Consider the following 8,865-nt stretch of genomic DNA (forward strand, 5'->3'; position numbering starts at 1 on the left):
GTTGTGTATCATCATCCTGATTTAGTTTGGGTACATCATATGATTCTAGAAATTTGTCAATGTCTTTGATATTTTCTATTTTATTGGAGTACAAATTTTCAAAATAATTTCTAATTATCTTCTATATTTCTGTAGTGTCTGTTGTGATATTTCCTTTTTCATCACGGATGTTAGTAATTTGACTTTTCTCTCTCCTTCTCTTTGTTAGCATGGCTAATTATTTATCAATTTTATTTATTTTTTCAAAGAACCAATTTTTTGTTTTGTTAGTTTTTTAAATTGTTTCAATTTTATTGATCTCAGCTCTGATTTTTTAATCTTTATTTTGTTTATTTATTTTTATGTGGTGCTGAGGATCGAACTCAGTGCCTCACATGTTTGAGGCAAGCATTCTGCCACTGAGCCACAACTCCAGCCCCATTTCAGCTCTGATTTATATTATTTCCTGTCAGCTACCACTTTGGGGGTTGATTTGTTCTTGTCCTTCTAGGGCTTTGAGATGTAATGTTAGATCATTCATTTGTTGAGTTTTTCTCCTTTTAGAACTGCCTTCATAGTGTTCCAGGGCTTTTGATATGTTGTATCAGTGTTCCTATTTACCTCTGAGAATTTTTAAATCTCCTCCTTGATATCTTTTGCAACCCATTGTACATTCAGTAGCATATTATTTCATCTCCAGGTATTGGAATAGCTTTTATTTTTTATTTTATCATTGATTTCTAATTTTATTCCCTTGTGGTCTGATAGAATGCAGGGTAGTATCTCAACTTTTTTATATTTACTATGATTTGCTTTGTGGCATAACATATGGTCTGTTTTAGAGAAAGATTCATGTGCTGCTGAGAAGAAAGTGTATTTGCTTGTTGGTGTATAATATACTCTATAGTCAGTTAAGTATAAGTTACTGATTTTATTGTTGAGTTCTATAGTTTCTTTGTTTAGCTTTTGTTTGGAAGATCTGTGTAGTGGTGAAAGAGGTGTGTAAAGTCACCCAGAATTATTGTGTTTTGATCTATTTGACTCTTAAACTTGAGAAGAGTTTGACTGATGAACATTGATGCTCTATTGTTTGGGGCATATATATTTATAACTGTTATGTCTTGTTGGTGTATGGTTCCCTTAAGCAGTATGAAATGTCCATCTTTATCCCTTATGATTAACTTTGGCTTGAAGTCTACTTTATTTGATATGAGGATGGAAACCCCTGCTTGCTTACGTAGACCATATGAATAGTATATTTTATCCCAACCTTTCACTTTCAGTCTATGAATGTCTTTTTCTATGAGATGAGTCTCTTGAAGGCAGCATATTGTTGGGTCTTTTTTTTTTTAATCCAGTCTACCAGCCTATGTATTTTGATTGTTGAATTTGAGCCATTAACATTTAGTGTTATTATTGTGATATGATTTGTATTACCGGTCATTTTTTATAGCTTGACTTGGCTTCTCCTTTGGTTATCTTTTCTTTTATTATAGTTTTTCCCTTTGCAGATTTGCATTGTTGTTTTTCATTTCCTCCTCATGGAATATTTTGCCAAGAATGTTCTGTAGTGCAGGCTTTCTTGCTATAAATTCTTTTAGCTTTTGTTTATCATGGAATGTTTTTATTTCATCATCAAATGTGAAGCTCAGTTTTTCTGGATATAAGATTCTTGGTCAGCATCCATTATAATTTAGAGCTTGGTATATGTTCCAGGATTTCCTGGCTTTGAGAGTCTGGGTTAAAAAAATCTACTGAGATTCCAATTGGTCTTCCCTTATAGATAATCTGAATTTTCTCTTTTTGTGGCCTTTAAAAGTCTATCCTTATTCTGTATGCTAGGCATTTCCATTATAATGTATCTTGGTGTAGATGTTGTAATTTTGTACACTTGTATGTCCTATAGGCCTCTTGTATTTGATTTTCCAATTAATTCTTCATGCTTGGGAAATTTTCTGATATTTTTTTCATTGAAGAGATTGTGCTTTTCTTTGGTTTGAATCTGAACCTTCCTCTATCCCAATAAATCTTAAATTTGGTCTTTTGATGGTATCCCATAATTCTTAGATGTCCTGTTTATAGTTTTTTATCATCTTCACTGTGATGTCAACTTTATTTTCAGGATCGCATATTTTGTCTTCATTGTCTTAGGGTCTGTCTTCCAAGTGGTCTCATCTGTTGGTGATACTATCTATTGAGTTTTTTAATTGGCTTATTGTTTCTTTCATTTTGAGGATTTCTGTTTTTTTTTCAGTATCTGTCTTTCTTGAAGTAATCTCTTGCAACCTATATTTGCTTTCTTATCTCTTTGTTGGTGTGATCAATAGTTGCCTGAATTTGTTCTCTTGTCTCTTTGTTGGAGTGATTGATTTTTGCCTGTATCTGCTCACTTAGGTCATTCTTTAATTCCCAAATCATTTTAGTTATGTATGTTATGAAGTCCTTTTCTGACATTTCACCTACTGCACCATTTATGGATTCTATTGTTGTAGTGTCTTGGTTTGTTTGGGGCACTTTCCTTCCTTTTTTTTTTTTATGATGTCTATGTGTCTTCTTCTCTTGCAGTGTAGATCTGAGGTATTATAGTTTATGCCCTATTGTCTTATAATGTGCCTACAGGTTACCAATACCTCACTTTTTAGGGAGAGATCAGTATTACAGCACTGAATGTACCCACGTGCAGCCATAGATCAGTTACCTTCTATTTTTACATTTACAGTTTTGTCACTATAATTAGAAATGATGAGTTTGGTTATTTTCAGCCATATTGTCAATAGTTTTGCATATTTACAGTTTCTGATGGTTGGAGGGGTGACTGGAGGGTTGGCTGAGATGTTTATGTTTATGAATATGGAGGTATTTATATGAGTAGTGAGAGGATAATCATAAGAATTTGGCTCTTAGTAGGAGAAACAAGAGATAGGCATCCCATGCAAGACTCCCTGTTACCTCAGCAACAGGATAACTGTTAGCACCTCTAGTAGAGAAACTCTGGTGCAGCTAGGCCACAGGGACCTTGGTGATATCTTACCAGGTCCTTATTGTTGTTCCTTGATAGAAGCGGCGCTATCCCAGTTTCATGGTGGTGGCAGCGCCAGCCTATATGTACCCTGGTGTTGGGCTGTAGAGCCATGCTTTGTTGAATAAGGAATCCTAGCATGGGGTGGCTCTCCGCACGGGGTGGCTCCCTGCACGGGCACAGGGTGGGCGGGCTTTCCCTCTGGTACTCTGGGCTGTGGTGGCGTTTTATTATTGAGTTCTCTAGTTTCTTTGTTCAGCTTTTGTTTGGAAATTATATCCAATGGTGAAAGAGGTATGTCACCCAGTATTATTGTGTTGTGGTCTATTTGCCTCTTGAACTTAAGAAAAGTTTGTTTAATGAACAGAGATGTTCCATTGTTTGGGGCATATATATTTATAATTGTTATGTCTTATTGATGTATGGTTCCCTTGAGCAGTATGAAATGTTCTTCTTTATCCCTTTTGATTAACTTAGGCTTGAAGTCTACTTTATTTGATATGAGGATGGAGACCCCTGCTTGTTTCTAAAGTCCATGTGAGGGGTATGTTTTTTCCCAACATTTCACCTTTAGTCTGTGGATGTCTTTTCTTCTGAGGTGAGTCTCTTGGAGGCAGCATATTGTTGGGCCTTTTTTAAAAAATCCAATCTGCTAGCCTATGTCTTTTGATTGGCATACATTAACATTCAGGGTGATTATAGAGACATGATTTGTATTCCCAGCCATTTTTGTGTATGTTTGGTATTTAACTTGACTTGATTTCTCCTTTGATTAGTTTTTCCTTTAATATATTATCTCCCTCTGCTGATTTTTATTGTTGTTTCTTATTTCCTCATGGAATATTTTGCTGAGGATGTTCTGTAGTGCTGGCTTTTGAACTGTAAATTCTTGTAACTTTTGTGTATCATGGAAGGTTTTTATTTTATCATCAATCTAAAGCTTAATTTTACTGGATATAAGATTCTTGGTTGGTATCCATTTTCTTTCAGAGCTTGGTATATGTTGTTCCAGGATTTTGTAGCTTTTAGGGTCTGGGTTAAAAAGTCCATACAGGCTTCCCCCTGTACGTAATCTGATTCCTTCTCCTGTGGCTTTTAAAATTCTCTCCTTATTCTGTATGCTAGACATTTTAATTATAATGTGCCTTGGTGTGGAGCTGTTGTGATTTTGTACATTTGGCATCCTGTAAGCCTCGTGTATTTAGTTTTCTAATTCATTCTTCATGTTTGGAAAATTTTCTGCTATTATGTCATTGAACAGATTGTTCATTCTTTTAGTTAGGAACTCTATATCTTCCTCTAGCCCAATAACTCTTAAATTTGGTCTTTTTTTAAATTTTATTTTATTTTATTTTATTTTATTGGTTGTTCAAAACATTACAAAGCTCTTGACATATCATATTTCATACATTAGATTCAAGTTGGTTATGAACTCCCAATTTTACCCCAAATACAGATTGCAGAATCACATTGGTTACACATCCACATTTTTACATAATGCCCTATTAGTAACTGTTGTATTCTGCTACCTTTCCTATCCTCTACTATCCCCCCCCCTCCCCTCCCATCTTCTCTTTCTACCCCATCTACTGTAATTCATTTCTCTCCTTGTTTATTTTCCCATTCCCCTCACAACCTCTTATATGTAATTTTGTATATCAATGAGGGTCTCCCTCCATTACCATGCAATTTACCTTTTCTCTCCCTTTCCCTCCCACCTCATGTCTCTGTTTAATGTTTATCTTTTCTTCCTGCTCTTCCTCCCTGCTCTGTTCTTAGTTGCTCTGATTATATCAACGAAGACATTTGGTATTTGTTTTTTAGGAATTGGCTAGCTTCACTAAGCACAATCTGCTCTAGTGCCATTCATTTCCCTGCAAATTCCATGATTTTGTCATTTTTTAGTGCTGCGTAATACTCCATGGTGTACAAATGCCACATTTTTTTTATCCATTCATCTATTGAAGGGCATGTGGGTTGGTTCCACAGTCTAGCAATTGTGAATTGTGCTGCTATGAACATCGATGTAGCAGTATCCCTGTAGTACGCTCTTTTAAGGTCTTCAGGGAAAAGTCCAAGAAGGGCAATAGCTGGGTCAAATGGTGGTTCCATTCCCAGCTTTCCCAGGAATCTCCATACTGCTTTCCAGATTGGCCGCACCAGTTTGCAGTCCCACCAGCAATGTACAAGAGTACCCTTTTCCCCACATCCTCTCCAGCACTTGTTGTTGTTTGACTTCATAATGGCTGCCAATCTTACTGGAGTGAGATGGTATCTTAGGGTGGTTTTGATTTGCATTTCTCTGACTGCTAGAGATGGTGAGCATTTTTTCATGTACTTGTTGATTGATTGTATGTCCTCCTCTGAGAAGTGTCTGTTCAGGTCTTTGGCCCATTTGTTGATTGGGTTATTTGTTTTCTTATTGTTTAATTTTTTGAGTTCTTTGTATACTCTGGATATTAGGGCTCTATCTGAAGTGTGAGGAGTAAAAATTTGTTCCCATGATGTAGGCTCCCTATTTACCTCTTTTATTGTTTCTCTTGCTGAGAGAAAACTTTTCAGTTTAAGTAAGTCCCATTTGTTGATTTTTGTTATCAACTTTTGTGCTATGGGTGTCCTATTAAGGAATTTGGAGCCCGACCCTACAATATGTAGATCGGAGCCAACTTTTTCTTCTATCAGACGCAGAGTCTCTGATTTGATATCTAGCTCCTTGATCCACTTTGAGTTAACTTTTGTGCATGGCGAGAGGAGGGGATTCAGTTTCATTTTGTTGCATATGGATTTCCAGTTTTCCCAGCACCATTTGTTGAAGATGCTATCCTCCCTCCATTGCATGCTTTTAGCTCCTTTATCAAATATAAGATAGTTGTAGCTTTGTGGATTAGTCTCTGTGTCCTCTATTCTGTACCATTGGTCCACCCTCCTGTTTTGGTACCAGTACCATGCTGTTTTTGTTACTATTGCTCTGTAATATAGTTTTAAGTCTGGTATCGCTATACCGCCTGATTCGCACTTCCTGCTTAGAATTGCTTTTGCTATTCTGGGTCTTTTATTTTTCCATATGAATTTCATGATTGCTTTATCCATTTCTACAAGAAATGCCGTTGGGATTTTGATTGGCATTGCATTAAACCTATAGAGAACTTTTGGTAATATCGCCATTTTGATGATGTTAGTTCTGCCTATCCATGAACAGGGTATATTTTTCCATCTTCTAAGATCTTCTTCTACTTCTCTTTTTAGGGTTTTGTAGTTTTCATTATATAAATCTTTCACCTCTTTTGTTAGGTTGATTCCCAAGTATTTTATTTTTTTTGAGGATATTGTGAATGGAGTGTTTTTCCTCATTTCCGTTTCAGAAGTTTTGTCGCTGATATACAGAAATGCCTTTGATTTATGCGTGTTGATTTTATATCCTGCCACTTTGCTGAATTCATTTATTAGTTCTAGTAGTTTTTTTGTAGACCCTTTTGGGTCTTCTAGGTATAGAATCATGTCATCTGCAAATAGTGATAATTTAAGTTCTTCCTTTCCTATTTTTATGCCTTTAATTTCTTTCGTCTGTCTAATTGCTCTGGCCAGTGTTTCGAGAACTATATTGAATAGAAGTGGTGATAGAGGGCATCCCTGTCTTGTTCCAGATTTTAGGGGGAATGCCTTCAATTTTTCTCCATTGAGAATGATGCTAGCCTGAGGCTTAGCATAGATAGCTTTTACAATGTCGAGGTAAGTTCCTGTTATCCCTAGTTTTTCTAATGTTTTGAACATAAAGGGATGCTGTACTTTGTCGAATGCTTTTTCTGCGTCTATTGAGATGATCATATGGTTCTTATTTTTAAGTCTATTGATGTGGTGAATAACATTTATTGATTTCCGTATATTGAACCATCCTTGCATCCCAGGGATGAATCCTACTTGATCATGGTGCACAATTTTTTTGATGTGCCTTTGTATCCGATTCGCCAGAATTTTATTGAGGATTTTTGCATCTAGGTTCATCAGAGATATTGGTCTGTAGTTTTCTTTCTTTGAGGTGTCTTTGTCTGGTTTCGGAATCAGGGTGATGTTGGCCTCATAGAATGAATTTGGCAGAGCTCCTTCTTTTTCTATTTCCTGAAATAACTTGAAAAGTATTGGTATTAATTCTTCCTTAAAGGTTTTGTAAAACTCCGCTGTATACCCATCCGGTCCTGGGCTTTTCTTGGTTGGAAGTCTTTTGATTGCTTCTTCTATTTCATCTATTGTTATTGGTCTGTTTAAGTTGTGAGTATCCTCCTGACTCAGTCTGGGCAAATCATATGACTTAAGGAATTTATCGATGTCTTCACTATCTTCTATTTTATTGGAATATAGGTTTTCAAAATAATTTCTAATTGTCTTCTGTATTTCTGTAGTGTCTGTTGTGATATTGCCTTTTTCATCCCGTATGTTAGTGATTTGAGTTCTCTCTCTTCTTCTCTTCGTTAGCATGGCTAAGGGTCTGTCGATCTTATTTATTTTTTCAAAGAACCAACTTTTAGTTTTGTTAATTTTTTCAATAGTTTCTTTTGTTTCAATTTCGTTGATTTCCGCTCTGATTTTAATTATTTCTTGCCTTCTGCTACATTTGCTGTTGTTTTGCTCTTCCTTTTCTAGGGCTTTGAGATGAAGTGTGAGCTCATTTATTTGTTGGTTTTTCCTTTTTTTGAGGAATGACCTCCAAGCGATGAATTTCCCTCTTAAAACTGCTTTCATTGTGTCCCATAGATTCCGATATGTTGTGTCTGTATTTTCATTTATCTCTAAGAATTTTTTGATTTCTTCCTTTATGTCTTCTGTAACCCATTGATCATTCAGTAACATATTGTTCATTTTCCATGTGATGTAGGATTTTTCCTTCCTTCTTTTATCATTGATTTCCAGTTTCATTCCATTATGATCAGATAAAATGCATGGTATTATCTCCACCCCTGTATATTTACTGAGGGTTGCCCTATGGCATAATATATGGTCTATTTTTGAGGAGGATCCATGTGCTGCTGAGAAAAAAGTATATCCACTTGATGATGGTTGATATATTCTATATATGTCAGTTAAGTCTAGGTTGTTGATTGTGATATTGAGTTCTATAGTTTCTTTATTCAGCTTTTGTTTGGAGGATCTGTCCAATTGTGAGAGAGGTGTGTTGAAGTCACCCATAATTATTGTGTTGTGGTCTATTTGATTCTTGAACTTGAGGAGAATTTGTTTTATGAACGTCGCAGCACCATTATTTGGTGCATAAATATTGATAATTGTTATGTCTTGTTGGTGAATGGTTCCTTTTAACAGTATATAATGTCCTTCCTTATCCCTTTTGATTAATTTAGTCTTGAAGTCAATTTTATTCGATATGAGGATGGCCACCCCTGCTTGCTTACGAGGACCGTGTGCATGGTATATTTTTTCCCAACCTTTCACCTTCAGCCTGTGTATGTCTTTTCCAATCAGATGTGTCTCCTGGAGGCAGCATATTGTTGGATTTGTTTTTTTAATCCATGTTACCAGCCTATGTCGCTTTATTGGAGAGTTTAAGCCATTAACGTTTAGAGTTACTATTGATATATGGTTTGTACTTCCAGCCATGTTTGATTATTTATCTTCTTTTTTTTTTTTTTTTTTTAATTTAGTTTGTTTCTCCATGGTTAGCTTTCCCCCCGCCCTCTGTCTTTATAGAGGCACTTCCCACTGATGGTTTTGGTTATTGTTTTTCATTTCTTCCTCGTGTAGTGTTTTGCTCAAGATGCTTTGCAATGCTGGTTTTCTGGCTGCAAATTCTTTTAGCTTTTGTTTATCATGAAAGATTTTTATTTCGTTATCGTACCTGAAGCTTAATTTTGCTGGAT

General features: G+C 35.7%; 1 long non-coding RNA gene across 1 annotated transcript; it reads left to right on the forward strand.

Annotated features, from left to right (window-relative positions):
- Positions 1-1,280: 1,280 nt before the first annotated feature.
- LOC125611956 lies at positions 1,281-8,626 on the forward strand. The gene is made up of 3 exons (XR_007342198.1): positions 1,281-1,361; positions 5,279-5,282; positions 8,548-8,626. It is a non-coding gene; the product is annotated as an uncharacterized LOC125611956 (long non-coding RNA).
- Positions 8,627-8,865: the final 239 nt, after the last annotated feature.

This window comes from Marmota marmota, unplaced genomic scaffold (assembly GCF_001458135.2).
Source record: "Marmota marmota marmota unplaced genomic scaffold, marMar, whole genome shotgun sequence".
NCBI lineage: Eukaryota > Metazoa > Chordata > Mammalia > Rodentia > Sciuridae > Marmota > Marmota marmota.